This window comes from Anolis sagrei, chromosome 4 (genome assembly GCF_037176765.1).
Source record: "Anolis sagrei isolate rAnoSag1 chromosome 4, rAnoSag1.mat, whole genome shotgun sequence".
In the NCBI taxonomy this organism is placed as follows: Eukaryota; Metazoa; Chordata; class Lepidosauria; order Squamata; family Dactyloidae; genus Anolis; species Anolis sagrei.
Genome location: NC_090024.1, coordinates 31810496 through 31826953, shown reverse-complemented (window position 1 = coordinate 31826953; position 16458 = coordinate 31810496). Strand labels below are relative to the sequence as shown.

Below are 16458 nucleotides of genomic sequence, written 5' to 3'. Positions count from 1 at the left end.
GTTAGAAAGGGATCACTCATAACCTCCAGTTGAGAATTGCTCAAGATAATAGATGCTGGTCTTACTGATCTGAGCCATTCCAGAGCACTGCTTCTTAAACTATTGGTCCCAGCCTCAAATGGGGTCCCTTAACAGGAAATAGAGGTCGTGAAAAAATTGACAATACAGTAGAGTCTCGCTTATCCAACATAAACGGGCCGGCAGAACATTGGGTAAGCGAAGATGTTGGATAATAAGGAGAGATTAAGGAAAAGCCTGTTAAACGTCAAATTATGTTATGATTTTACAAATTAAGCACCAAAACACCATGTTTTACAACAAATCATCAGAAAAAGCAGTTCAATAAATGGTAATGTTATCTTGTAATTACTTTATTTAGAAATTTAGCACCAAAACATTGCAATGTATTAAAAACATTGACTACAGCAATGCGCTGTTTGTTTTTCTGTGCAGCAATGCGCTATTTGTTTTTCTAAACTGATAAGAACAGATACTACACTTGATCCTAGCCAAAAGGCCGGAAGCGATATGCAGTGGACCTCTCTGCGTGCTGGGCACTTGCCGGGAGGGGTGAGACGCAGCCAGTGCAGGCCAGATGCTGTGCCTGACAGGAAAAGTCTGTACCGGCTGCACCTCGCCCCTCCCAGCATGCATCCACCACACCAAGAGGCCCGCTGCACATTGATGCCTAGAAAAACAGCTATGGATCCAGGCGGGAGGCAGACTGCGTTGGATAATACAGAACATTGGATGAGCGAAGCTTGGATAAGTGAGACTCTACTGTAATAAAAGGATTCTGAATGCCACTTGATAGTTGTTTTAGACATTTACACAAATCTGTTGGCAACAACATGCTGTGTTTACAGTGGACTCTGCAGAAAATGTTTCACTTTTACTTCATAAAAAGGAAACTCAGTTTTTTTAGCAAGCCTTGCAAATGTTGATTTATTACCAGTAAGTGTTTTAACTTTATACCTATTTGATAAACGTATGTATCCGAGGTCACATAAAAATTTCTATGGCGGAAAGAGGTCACGAGTGGAAAAAGTTTAAGAAACCTTATTCTAGACCACATCAAAAGACTACCCCTACATTCGACTTGTATGTTATAGGCACAGAATGATGCCAAAAGTTTCTCTAGATGAGTGGTTCTCAACCTGTGGGTCCACAGATGTTTTGGCCTTAAACCCCTAGAAATCCAAACAGTTGGTAAACTGGTTGAGATTTCTGGGAGTTGTAGGCCAAAACACCTGGGAACCCACAAGTTAAGAACCATTGCTCTAGACCAACATAATGTCTGACACTGTTCCTTAATCCAATCTGAGTGGGCTAAGAAAAGCTGGAAAGCAAGAAATGGTCCCAAGCCAAAAGAAGAAAGTGTTTTCATACATTACGAAATTCAAGCAGAACTGCTTCAGACTGTGTTAGGAAGCAGCTAACTTGGCTAGTGTGAGTAGCAAGAACAAATTAGCAGAGAACTATTACTTTTAAAGGAAAAAAGAAAATGAACACCATGTGCTACCGAAGACATCAGTTCAGTCATTACTACTTTGAAAGAGCAAACCTAACAAACATAATGTTATTTAATAATTTATTTTTAAAACATGCCTCTCACCCCCCCCTTTTTTTTCTTTTTTTTCTTTTTTTTTTCTTTTTTTTTCTTTTTTTTGCCTGCCAGCACTCAAAAAATCTATGCGTCCTTCAAGATAGTATCGTGTTTTTTACTTTGATAGATTCTCACCATAACTGCATGGAAAAAAATCTAACTTTTCTTGTTCATGGAATGGCAGCCAAAGGTTTCCAAGTTTTATTGTCCTCTCTTGCCCTGTCTTTTGTAACATAGCACCCCCCAAAAAGTTTAAAACTCATAATGCTTAAAATTCCATGCACATCTTTAAACATTTTAACCATTGCTCATAGTCAAAGTAAACTTACTCACACTGTCAAAAAAGGCACAACAGCAAAAATCTGAAGGTAACATTTGTGTTGGCTCTCTCTTTTTCTCATGGGAACCTCAATAATGAAAACTAACACACATCTGGAAACAACCTTGGATTCATACAGTGTTAAAAATAGGCAATGCAAGCTAAAAATATGAACTTTTAAATCTGCTTCTCAGGGAAAAATCTATTCATGTTTTAAAGCATGCATTCTTACTCCTTGCCTTGTAATATGTAAATTGAAGTTTAAGTTTCTTCATTCCGAGTGATAAACATGAAGACAATTTTAAGATTAATCTGGAATTTCTCTTGAAAAATTGTAAATTATGCACCACAAAGACTTGCTCTACAGCTATGCCACAAACTATACCAGATGTGTTATACCTCTGTTTAAATATTTAGTCAGCAAACTAAAGAGCTAAAAAGAAAAGGCCATAGTGATTTCATTCTTTGCTTAAACCAGGGTGGTCTACTGGTAACTTTTAGTACCAGCGGTATTGCTGAGGGAACAAAAATGAAACCAGGTGCCATCAAATTCAAATTAAAGATTTTGTGCTCTTTTAAACAACCCTAAACTAAGTTTCCATAAACTCCTTAACTGATGCTTCTATAAATTTGACTATTTCCTAACAAGCAAGAATTATAAGTTATCCTTAGACCATCAAATTGTAGCTGCAAAAATATTAGATTGATTGGCACCTCTTCTTTACAAATAAGGATTTTATTTTAAATATGCAACACAACTATGAAAACATATCTCAGTATTATGCTGTTCTTCAATGCACACAAAGTATGTGCTTACATGTTTACAGTTTTTATTATCTGTATCTTAGATTTTAAGGAACCTTTGAGTCTAAAGAAGACTTTAGAAGAAGAAGAAGGTTTCAATAAAGTCAATAATTTTACTGGATTTTGTGAAGAAAACAGCAGAAAACAAGCTTATTTTTAAGGCTAAGGGATTCCTTTTGTTAATCTTTGTCAACTTAAACCCAAAAAAGATAGGATTTATTGGTGCATTTTGAAACATGTTACCAACATGGATGTTGGCCAACATATATTCTATGCACTAATTTGACAAATAAATGAGTAATTCCAATAGAAAATATGCCAGCGTTTAGCTGATCTGATTTTATACCTCATATAAATGCATAAAGAACTACTGAAGAGTCAACTTGAGTGTAGATCTCTTTTGTTCTTAATATATTAATCAAAGAAGTGATTGGTATGTGCCTGCTTTCACTCAAATTCCATGTTCTTCGACTGAGCTCATACAAAAAGAGCACCTGGACAATTTGGAATTAATGAACGGTAATTGAGAGCTCACAGATAAAGAGAGCTGTGTGTCTTTGTGTGTGAGAATGAGAGAGAGAAAGAGATAATATGAAAGAGGAATGAATTCAAGTTTAGTCCCATATTCTTCACAGGAGAAAAATAAACAGCAAGATGGACTAAGTACACTGTTATGTACTTACATAGTCATCTACGTAATGCCTAAATACTAAATAAATTCCACACTGAAAAATAATACACTTCAAAAATGGGTGTGGAGGGCAATATGAAATATGTGGTTATGTTTGCTATGAAATTAAATAAAATTATACATGAGTGAATGTTAAAATGCAAGCAGAGATTGTCCCTGTAGCAGCAATGTACAAAAAAACATTGGACTTTCATTTTAAAGACCTTAAGGACATGGTGAATTAGTCCACATTCTGTCCACATAACAGCTAAGCAATCACCTATGAAAATCAGATTATGAGTCCAACAGAACCCTCCATTCCATGCTTCCCACCACTGATAATTCAGGGATATATTTCCTCTAACAGTAGTAGTAGTAATAATTATAATAGTTTTATTTCTTGCCCACCTCTCCTCACAGCTCAAGGTGGGTTACAGCATTACTAAAACACAAACAAATGCATAATCATTCTAAAACACTCCGTAAAATACATATATTAAAACATATTCCGATGAAATACATATTAAAATACCCAAAACAAAAAGTAGGCATACAATGTAAGTTCAAAATTCATCATTAAAACTGTCTGGGCAGGCCTGCCAGAAGACATAGGTCTTCACTTATATTTCAACAGCTGACATAGGTGCCAGAGCTCTACCAACAGGTCGTTCCACAGTTGTGCAGCGGCCGATGAAAAGGTCCTCTGGGTGACGGTTGCCAGTTGGGTGTTTGCTAGTTGGAGTAATGCCCCCCAGAGGATCTAAGTGTGTGGGGTGGATTGTTTGGGAGAAGGTGATCGTTTAGGTAATCTGGACCCAAACCATGTCATAGAGATGATATATAGCCATCCTGACTAATAGCTATTGATGGCCACATCCTCCATGAATTTATTCAATCCTCTTTTAAAACCATACAAGGTGCCAGCTATAACTGTATCTTGTAACAGAAAGTGCTAAAGTTTCTGCACTATATAAAGCACTCCTTTCTTCTTTCTCTGGTCAGTCCCTGGTCTCAACATAGCTGTTTCAACATCAGCAGTTCCTTAGATTTCAGTAGTTACAATTTAGCTTCAAGGTGCAAGTAGGTAGGAAAGGAAATCTATTACAGTCTTGTCATTTCCCACAGCCACCAAAAAAAACCCCTAAAAATTTGAAATGACTGAATAGGAGACCAAATCATGATAGGACATCGTGATCTGGCTAGGTTTGGTTTTCAGCCGATGAACTTGTTTCAGAATAGTTTTACGTCACCTCCTGGCCTATATGGAGATTTCACCCTATCACATCATAAACGATTGCACTCTCATAATTTTAAATTCTTTCATCTAGTTCACAGTTCTATTTATAACTTTTCTTTTGGGAAAAACAAGCTAGCACATTACCACACATGTGCAAGACTTTCAGAATAATTTAACCATAATAACTGTTCCATCAAATATATCTTCAACAAAGCTTAAAAGTTGTAGGTCATAATCCAATGTATACAGAGGACCAAAGGAGACTTCTACTGGCAACACTGGGAGGTTGAATAAACTCTTAACTATTGCTATCGTGCCTTTGAAATCAATATTCCCAGCTCAAACATTTTCCTATTTAAACATCCTGAAAATAAATGAGCAGAACTATGGAACTGCTCTTTTTTTCAGATTAGCACTTGTAAGTATTTGAATTATAGAAGAAAAATATACAGCCATCACATGAAACAAACCATCATCATACTTCCTTTACAGTTATTTTAGTTAAGGTTTCAAGTTAGCTCACTGGCGTGTAATTATGAAATTATTGTTCTGATCTTCTGCTTACTTTGAAAGTGATTAATCAAAGTCAGAGAAATCCAACCATCAAGTCAAGTATGTTTCAAATTTCCTATTCAAGGATAAAGCTAAAAAGATGAGCTAATTTTTCTTTAATTAAATCCTCATTTAGAAGCCTGAAATAAATGTTTTCGATTTAAGTTTCAATTAGACTTGAGTAGCAGTCCAAATTCCATATATTCTTTCCTTCTGCTACTTCATTACACATTTCCAATTAAGTTTTCTTACTTATGCACCCAAGTTAACTAAAATATTTTAAATATTTTTTGATTTAGTAACAATACAAAAACACATTTCAAAGTGTTGCAATAAGGCTCACTTTCTAACCATGCTGCTATATGCAAAAACATTGCCCAGAAGAGAGATTCCTGGGAAAAGGTCTAGTATACCTCTCGATAGGTGGGTGAGATCTTTCTCACCTGGAACAATCCACCTAGGACCCTAAGATCATCCGGGGAGACCCTACTCATTGTTCCCCCACTGTCGCAATTGTGTCTGGCAGGGACAAAGGACAGGGCCTTTTCTGTGGTGGCCCCTTGGCTAAGGAACTCCCTTCCGAGTGAAATTAGATCTGGTGCATCCCTCTTGACCTTCTGGAAACAAGTAATATCCTGGCTATGGGATCAGGCTTTTGTAGATTTGGCTGAATAGCTGACGTGACGACTTATATAGAACTGACTGACTGCCCCTTGGATGTTGATTCAAACCGGTGACCGCTGACTGCTTGATTGTTTATATACTGTTTTATATTGTTTTGTACTGTTTTATACTGTTTTATACTGTTGTTATTATACTGCTATTAAATTGTATATTTATGTTTTTCTGATGTGGGCCCCATGGGGTGCTGATTTGTTAGCCGTCCTGAGTCCCACTTTGGAGATTGAGATAGGATAGGATATAAAAGCCCGAAATAAATAAATAAATAAATAAATAATATAACAACTAAAAGAGCAGGAAAAAATAGCTACAACCAAACTGGAATTTCTTACTGTCTTCTTCCTGTGCTTTGAACAATGAGATGCCAAGAGAATGATCTATAATAACAAAAAGAAACTAAGCTTTCCTTTTTCATCAATCTATATGGCCCACAATGCTCTAACAAAGGTGTCACCTTATTAATTTCTCCAACTAGAGGGAAGGATAAAGAATACAGTTTTATAGGCTCAAACTTTCTTTAGTTTTATTAAATTGTAGTCCCCATGCTCCAATGACAATTATGAATGTTTTTTTTTCAGTCCTCCTATCTGATGTCTGGGGATGCAGACATGCTCCCAAGTTACTCAAATATATACTGTACTAAATGCAAGTTGTACAAATCTGTACAGAAATGCATGCTGGAACGTTAGTAGGTATCTATAGTTATTCCCATATTAGAATGCAAGCACAAGTGCATAACAAAAAACAAAATACTATGAAATAAATACTGTTCATGGTGAGAATACCTTATACCATCTATATGTTAAATATCTTATACCAACTGCATGTTAATGACTGTGTTATAAAGTTATCTCAAAATCCTATTAAGAATTTATTTTCTTAATACTCTGAAATCATATCACGTATTAAGCTTCCTGCATTCCACGGTACTTTTAAAAATTATTTGTTGCTGTTTTGTGCCTTCAAGTCCTTCCTGATCTACAAATGACCCTAATGTGAACCTGTCATGGGATTTTGTTACCAAGATCTGTTCAGAGAAGGTTTCCTCTTGCCTTCCTCTGAGGTTGAGACAATATGACTTGTTCAATATCACCAAGTGGATTTCCATTATCAGGAACGCTAGCCTCCTGAATCATAGTCTAACACTCAAACCACTAAACCACACTAGACTTCTCTTCAAAACTATTAACTGTCATCAAGTCAATCTTGACTAATGGCAATCCTATGAATAAGAGAGTTATAAGTTACTCCAGCTCTTTTAAATTCAAGGGCATGTTTAAATTAATAGGAAGAATCTGTGAAGATATGATAAGGTTTCCAAAGGGTTTAAATAACTTACTGTCTACTTGACAGATGATAAACAGGTCCAATAAGAAGAACTAAATCTCAAACACACAAAACAAAGAAGATGAAAAGCAGAAATGAGAGACAGAAGATTATGTGAAGAATGAAGTGGCAAAAAACCATAACTAAACAGAATCAGTTTTAAAATACTGAGTCTCATGTTGGTACAATGGTTTCTGGCAAGGACTCCAATTGTATGAAACTACCAGATGAATAAAAGTAAAGAAGCTACTTGTATGTCTATAAACCATGGCTCTTACCACTGAAATTATCTTCTCTGTTTCCAGTACACTGATAGATTTCAAGAGAGCAGTGATGTCACATGGCTGTCAACTTTAATACAACTTAAATAAGAAGGTAATAATAATTTCTTGTTTTTCAGATCATCAGCTTACAAGGACATAACATTTAACAGTGCGTTGACAAAAAAATTGTCTGGTAGCCATTTATTCAAGGTTTGATACAATCTCACAAGTTATTAAGCTATATTTCCACTCATAGTTGCATCACATTAATATATAAATCCGTTTTCTTTATGGATGATTAAAATCTAAGCCAAAAAAGTAGTAAAGCAAGATACAAATCAACACTGGCACAAGCTAGGATTTTTTAAAATGCTGACCAACTTCTGTACTGCTTGTTTTATACTTTTGTTCTTAAAAAGAACCCCCTGTAGCATTTCGACTGCCATGAATACCGTGGCTTTTCACATTAAATTAAGAGGCAAACAATATTTAAGGCAAACAATGTTCTTGAAAAGTCCACGTATACACATACAAATGAAAGCCTCCCACTAAGCACCCCCTGCTTTGATTCCAACAATGTTTGTTTGCATTTTGAATTATTTAGAAACAAATTGCTTTGAAAGTCTTTCTTTGCTGAAAAACAGGATAACGTTTTAACCAAAATAACATAAAAACAAAAGAGCAAATATTTCTAACCAATTATTGCAGAAATTTAGTGCAGATTAAAAATATTTGGGAGGGTCTGTGCAAACCCTTAAATTTCAGGTGTAGCTATGTGTAGAAACAGCAAGACTATAGCTGTTTCTTTTATCTTTATCTTAAGTAATCATGTTGTACATTTTCCAAAATTATCTTATAATTGGAAAAATTAAGCCGTTTGTTGCCAAGGGTTGTCCCAGCTGTCAACAAAAGAAAAAGGGACTACATTCAAAAGCTAATAATGCTAAAACCAAAGTTTTCTTCACTTCTCCGTTTATATGGACATCAATTTCCTGCAGAACGCCCAAATCGACACTAAGGCTATATGACAATGTAAACAGCATCAAAAACTCCTTGCAGAAAGGCAGCTGCTTATAAGATACATTGGAAAGAAACCAGTGATCACAAGCAGATTAGTCCATGGTGGCAGTGACACAAGCAAAGCAGGAGGTATGGATAATCTGGGTAAGTGCCATGGAAAAATAAATATCATGATTGGACTTAAGGCAAATGGAAACATTTCAAATTGGCTTCTACGCTATTTTGTGGAACATATGATGTCCACATGTCCATTACCAAAAACTTTAGCACAAAACACAATAAAGACAAACACTGGGGGAAAAAGATTTTGCATTACTAGCCTCTCCCCAGACAAAATATCATATATTGGGGGGTGGGAATAAATTTGCAGTTGCTAGCTTGTGTACACAAAAGGCTGGCAATGCTTTCCTGGAGCAGCACCAGGGCTGAAGCCTTCTTGGAAAGCTTACATGGGTGTAATCTAAAGGATAACAGAGAGGAAAACAAAATTATCCCAGAGTTAGGTTCCAGCTGGATGTCAGACACCTTTTGTGTCCCTTGCTCCACTAAAAACGTGCTGGTTGACACCAAAGAAAGCACTATATTTTCTTACTTCTCCGCAAATATAATGTCTACAAAAGTTGGAAGTGTATATCTGTATGCACACGGACACGTGTGCATATGTGAATACATGAGAAGCCAGAAATTAAAAACCATTGAAATAACAAAATTAAAACATTAAAATGAACATCCCACCTCAAATACATGTTATGAAAATATTATTGTAATCCCGCTAATCTATTATCTTACTATCTTGTAATACTTTTGAAACTAACAAGAATTAAAGGATATCCCAAAGCATCATTTCATATTTCCATGGCAAGTTTGTCTAATAATATCACAAAAACAACAACAACAACAACAACAACAACAACAACAACAACAAAACTTTATATTTCGCCCTATCTCCCCAAAGGGACTCAGGGCAGATTCCAACAAACAAAAAAAGGCAAAGATTCAATGCCTCAGTACAACAACAAATATAAATATAGTAACTCAAAATAACCTTACAGATGAAAATAATATATAACATGAAATCTATAAATTAAATAAAATGTAACCTATCAAAAATTATATCTTACATAAAACCTCAACATAAAATATCCGCATTAATTTACAGAAGCCAGCGAGGGTTCACTAAGATATGTGAGTTGGTTATGTGAGTTGATTATGACTATAACCTACTCACTACAACTATTAAAAACACACTATCAAGAAACAAAGGCATTAACTGTTAGGCACAAGACAATTAGAATGGTCCTGGACGTTGACTCTGAAAACCAGGGCTCAAATCTGCACTCATGCTGGATCTATACTGTCACATAATGCAGTTTCAGAATGACCACTGACTGCACTGAACTGGATTATATGGCAGTGCAGACTTTTATAGCCCAGTTCAATGCATTTGATCTGCATTCTGAAATTACATTATATGACAGTGTGGATCCAGCCCCAGTTGGAAACCCACTGAGTAACCTTGGGCAAGTCACACTCCCTCAGCCTCAGGCGAAAATAAAGTCACATCCCCTCTGAACATATCTTGCAGAGAAAACACCATAATACAGTCACTATAAATTGGAAACAACTACAACACACTTCTCAGCCAAGGACCAAGACAAGCTATGTTGGCTGAAAAGAAAACTGCTTGGGAAGAAACATTATGGATTAACAGGATATAGGCTCTCCTCATGCATGCAACCATTATGTTTAAATTCAGGCCACATGCACACTTCACCCTCATGTATAAACAGAAGAAACTACCACCACATCTAACTAAATCCCGAGGTCTCATTTATTTTGACAATGACATTGTCATCTCTAAATGAATGAATCCCTGGTGAAACATGACAGGAGCTTTCAATAACAATTTTCAGAGCATCCCAGAATGGATTAGCACCTTCCATTTCTTTGAACATGTAACATCTGATGACCTATGCAAAATGCAGGCATCTTCTGTGCTGTAGTTGGATCTGGGTGTAGAAGCATGTATCTCCCAGATCTACAGAGATTAATCACTTGCCAGGGTGAAATAGAGGAAAGATGGGTTTCAGGGTGATCATCCAGAGATCCGCAGTGGTCTGGATCAGAGCTGTCCTTTGGTTGGACCAAGGGGGAAAATTAATTAGGCCCTCCATTTCTTTGAAACAAAGGATAATCAAACCAACATATTTGGGAGATCAGACCAAACTAGCAGAATGTAGCTCAAAATATTCTTTGGTTTGGGCTGAAGTTCTCATCTGTGATGTGTTGTCACAACTCCCTTGTGGAGCTTTCCAGCTTGGGTCATATGAGAATAAATCTATGTGGGGTCAGAGGAGGTTGCATGATATCCTGTCCCTACTCCACATGAGGAGAAAGTGTGTATCCTCATGAGGATACAGCCAAATCTTTTATTAGAATGTACATTGATATCAAAATCATGACTGGATTGTTAGTTGGATCAAATGTTAATTCAGTAGAAATTGTCTGTGTGGATGTCAACAAAAATGCTATTGAGAGAAACACTGAAGCTATGTAAAGGAGAAGATTCCAATCTGCAATGTCCATCACACAGACAGACAATTCTCAAAGATGGTGTTTAAGTTGAGAAAGCCTGTTTTGCATATCTTATGCTATGAAAATATGGCAAATGAACAATATATCCTTTACCCAGGCAAAAAAGGTATTGGGAGCAGGCAGAAAATGCCAAAAGGATGTACATTTATTTAAAAATGCTTTTGAAGTCATACACAAGAAAAAACGTGGACTTCAAGATACATAAAAACAACTACAGATACAAGTGTAATGCCACTATACTGAAAAAGACTTGGAAGAGACATTGTGGGCCATCCAGTCCAACCCCCTGCCAAGAAGCAGGAAAATCACATTCAAAGCACCCCTGACAGATGGCTGTCCAGCCTCTGCTTAAAAGCCTCCAAAGAAGGAGCCTCCACCACACTCTGGGGCAGAGAGTTCCAGTGCTGAACAGCTTTCAGTCAGAAGGTTTTCCTAACATTCAGGTGGAATCACCTTTCCTGTAGTTTGAAGCCATTGTTCCATGTCCTAGTCTCCAAAGCAGCAGAAAACTTGGCCCCATCATCACAAGATTAAGTGTTAGATATGACTACAGAATGAGTACAAATATATTTCACTCTGGTGTGAACTTCCTGCTCCCCCTCACTTAATTTTGGAGGCATAAAACTGTGTTGCATGGTGATGTCATGCCTCATATTTTGTAGCAGCAGACATTCCCAGAGGTAATATGTGGATTTGGATGGCAACTAAACAAACAAGTCCCACTATGTTAGTCTCAGGCTACATTGTTGGAACAGAAGTAAGTTCTATAATGTCCCCATTGTATTTTCTTTTGTTTTATGACATCTCCTGATATATGAACAGAGTCTATGAGGCACTTCAACTAGAGATGGCAATCTTTTATTAACAGTACTGGAATATTTTTCCCTTTTAGATTTTCTGTCATAGAAGGTTAAAAGACTTTTAACATCTAAAAAGAACATTCATTGATGCCAGCAAAGCAGGTGGCCTTTACATCTGACATTCCTATGGCTACTATTGGTAACATTAGATCAACTGTGGAAAGAAGCCGCAGGCATACTCCACAGATTTAAAATATACTAATGAGTCTACTGGCTTGTCACCACCTTTAGAAACAAAATAAGTGTTTCATATATGTCTATATAATTGCTAACGTTTTAATAAAAAAAAATTTAAAGAACCACAATAAGCATAAGTTTTGTTGACAAAGATCTGATATATATTTCCACATATTTAAACCTAAATTACTTTTATTGCATTCTTTTAACCTGAAACATCTTCTTTACCTTCACACTCTCCTGCCATTTAGTACAACTCTTTGAGTAGCAAGTGTGTGGTTAGGAAGAGGAAGCTATGCTTGTTTGCATGGAATCTGCCATTTCCGCCCCTGCCAAAACACTTGTTAAAGAAGTCATGTAATATCTCTATTAGATTGTAAATACAATTGACAAGGAAATGGCCTACTGGCAATGTATTAGCTTTGTGGCAGCGCCAACCAGCCTACAGCAAAATAGCATACAGAATAACTTCTGCATGCATTCCCCAGTAACAAAACAGTGTTTTACATAAATACCACAGAATCTAAGCAAGGTCCAGAAAAAGCAATGAAAGTTTGCCCAAGCTTTCATGCTTGCCTGTATCAATTGAATGTCTTAACTAAAACAAAATAGAAAAGCATCTACATATGTCCAGGAGTCTTGTGAAGTTGGATCATATAACACAAGGGAAACTATCACAACTGAAATCTATGTATTTCTTCTTAACCACTGTAACAACTCACTAATAAAAATTAAGAAGAACTGTGGAATATCAAGTGTACAAAAGAGTATTAACTGCATTCAAGCCCTTAAAGGCCAGAACATAAATTATTAACAAGAACATGTGTTCTGTGTAAACCAGAACTGTTATTTTTAAAATGATTTTGCCCTTTGATATAATACATTTGATTACAAGGATTTCAAAGAGAATCACAATTTGTCAAGTAAAAGCACTGACCCTTTATTACACAGGCAATGGTTATACTTTCTTTTAAAAAATTCCCTAATAATTTTGCTCTTAGTTTTCATTATCTAATGAAACGTATAAGCAATTATGTTGAAGTTATTTCAGATATAATGTGGATATTATTTTTTTCTAAATCCCATGTTAACGGTAAGTGATGGTTGTTCATTGTGTCTCAAAGAATTGCCTGCAGTTTGTGGGCATCTGCTTGACCACCGTGCAAACAATATGATGGAATAAAGAGACAGAGCTAGGAAATAATTACTTTTGGATTATAACTCCCAGACACACGCACAAACAGCTAGAATGGAGGTGAATGTAAGCTCTGGGAGTTGCCGTTCAAAAACTTATATTTCTTTAAAAAAATTTTATTAACTAAGAATGCAAAATTCTATTATTTAAAAAGTGGGGCATGGTGGGCAGTGGGAATAAGGATATATTACTGCAGTGAGCAGATAAAAGGAAAAGAAAGGAAAGAAAAAGGACAAAATTATATACTCAAATTTCTAAGGGTCTGGGGAAGCAAAGAAGGTAAAGAAAAAGAAAAAAAATTACTTCCAATCTTCTCTACTGTGATCAACTTTTGTCCTTTCTTGATTCGTTTTAATCTTACTCTCCCCTCTTCGATAATTCCTGAGAAGTAACAATTTTTCTCTTTATTATCAATTTAGTATTATTATTAATTTTATTTTTTCTTGTATCATAAAGTCTCTTATTGGTATGCAATCTGTTGTTTTCTTATATCCATTCCGAATGTTTCTTTAATAGTGTTAGCGTATCCATATTCATTATATCAATTATTATCGACATCCATTGTTCTTTTGTAGGTATTTCATTTGCTTGACAATTTCAATTTTTGGTTCCATATTTTTTCCTACTCTTCTAATTTGATTGTGTGGCCAATATTTGCAGCCTATTTAATCATGTAGTCCTTAACTTGTACAGTTTCTGTCGACCATTCTAATAATTTTTTTTACCTTTTTTACATTTTTTCATTATTAATTTGTTATCTGTCTGCATTTCTAAGCTCTACAGCTAGATCTGAGCTTTCCAAAGTGTGCCGTAATGTCAGTGTGTAGATGTGTAACAAGAAACCTCTCTGTCTATGTGAAATAAGCAATAAATCATTTTTTTTAAAAAAAGATAAATGGAAGGTTTTTATGAGGTACATTGCGTTCCCACTCATTTCATTATTACAATGTATCTCTGTATCTGTATCTCTTTATGAGAGGTTGGTTTAGCCTCCAGTTTGCTAATAAAACTGAATTACTGTGTCACTAAATGATGCATGCCTAACAAGTGTGTCACCAACATCAAATGTTTAGAAAGCTCTGAGCTAGATATTCAGTTTGGTCCAGATCTTATCATCTTCATAGGCCATATATGTCATTAGGATTCATAAATTCATCAATGGCATCTGTTTGCGTTTCTCCCTACGTTCATCATCAAAATAGTTTCTGCATTCTATTTCTTCAAATATGATTAAAGCTTTAAGCCAAAAACATATTCCTCCACTACAGCAGGGATTGACAACCTCTGGCCTTTGGGATAAATACAGCCTCAGGGGTTCCCCATAACAGCTCTTTTAGCTGTTAGTTCCAATCCATGATGGAAAAACCAGGGTATTTTATCTTTAAGAGAGAATTAAGCTGTGAACTTGTTGGCACATTGTAAGTGGCTACACGGAAAGGAGCTGTATTATTACACAAAAGTATGGTACGTTGAATGAGAGATGAAGAGAGACTATTACCAGACTGCTGATTGGAAAGTATAAATGCATTCGGGCCTTGATAGACCACATTAGCCCATTTAACATCAATGGCCATACAATCAATGCACACATCTGTGAACCTTCATGGTGTTTTTGTAAATTAATTAGGATGTTTTATGTTCAAGCAAACCAAAAATGGACAACATGGAAGTCCCTGAACAGACTCAAAAGTGGAGTGGGCAGGTCAAAAAAACCACCCGGCAAAATAGCACTACCTAAAAGAATCCTCCACCTTGTGCGACTGTGGAGCAGAACAGACAACTCCGCATCTGTATGCTTATCTGCAATGTCCCACCTCATGTACAGAGGAAGAATTGTTGGGGGATATGCTGTTGCCCATTTCTGGTCAAAAGATATTTAGCTGCTTGTACTCCTTCTATTTTTATCAGTTTCATACTCATTTATGCAATGCTTTTGATACGAAATAAATAAAGGTTCATGTTTTATGTTAGTTATATTTTTTGATAGATTACATTTTATTTAAGTTATTGTTGCTATGTTTAAAATGTCTTTTATGTGGGGTTATTCTAGGTTATTATATTTGTACCTATTGTCATTGAAGCACTGAATGTTTACAAGCGGCACCAAGCCCAAAATGTACAACAAAATTCACCAACGAAACAAAAAAGAAAAAAGAAAGAAAAAACTGTTTAAAACATAATAACATATGGCAATCAATTATAACACAATTAAAACAGCAAGGCATAAAACACTGTTTAAACTATATCAAATCAACTCAGCAGTTTTATATTATTATTATTATTATTATTATTATTATTATTTCTGTACGTAAAATTCAGTGTTCGCCCTTTCACCAAGCTATACATACACACAATCTTTTCATCAAGTTTAATGTACATTTGCCAGCAAACAAACTCTCTGAACTTGGAAGTTGTTCATTTTAACTATAGATAATCAAAGGAGAGTGGAGAGAACAATTTTCCTGGAAATCCACAGTAACTTCTCTTAGCCTGCATATTTTTTAATCCGTGGTGAGAAAGGTTATTATACTTGGTGCTGCCTACGCATGCCTTTATCCTACCTACTATGGGCATACAGCAGCAGAGACTGTTCTTAAATTAGCATTTCGCCCCCACCGAAACTTGGTTCCCACCTCCACACTGTAGTATATACTTCTCCATAGCTAGTCCCTTGTCATATTAAAGTTGTTACCAAAAAGCCACAGAAGCACAGCTTTATCAAGCCATCAAATGCAGCTGCCCACTGCCACATCTTAAGATTTTGTTTCATTTTATGTATAAAAATCATCAGCACACATACAGAAAAGAAACCAGTATTCAATAAAATGAAAGGGGAACAGTAAGTAAACTAGAAGAGCAAAGACGGAAAACAGAGCATGGGTACAATTGTTTCCTGACCACTGGGATTTAAGAACAGAAAGTAAAGAAATAAGGAACAAACTCAACAGCCCAAACCATCTCTGAGAATTCTTTGCCTAAGAAAACCTTTTGAAATGTATGGGGTCACCATAAGCCAACAAGCAACTTGAAGACACACATAAACAGTCTTATTAGAAGGAAACACATTTACTAAACTAAAAAAATCATACGATACCAGAAATAATAGAAAGAGATGAGCAAATGCCAAAAAATGTCTGGTGACAGCTGATGTCA

The 16458-nt window shown here is 35.9% G+C and overlaps 1 protein-coding gene and 1 pseudogene across 1 annotated transcript in view; both read right to left on the bottom strand.

Annotated features, from left to right (window-relative positions):
* The window catches only part of STK3 (serine/threonine kinase 3), a 130019-nt gene that overhangs the window by 87595 nt on the left and 25966 nt on the right, over positions 1-16458 (bottom strand). The gene's annotated exons all lie outside the window — the stretch shown is intronic.
* On the bottom strand, positions 328-528 carry LOC132775246 (U2 spliceosomal RNA; annotated as a pseudogene).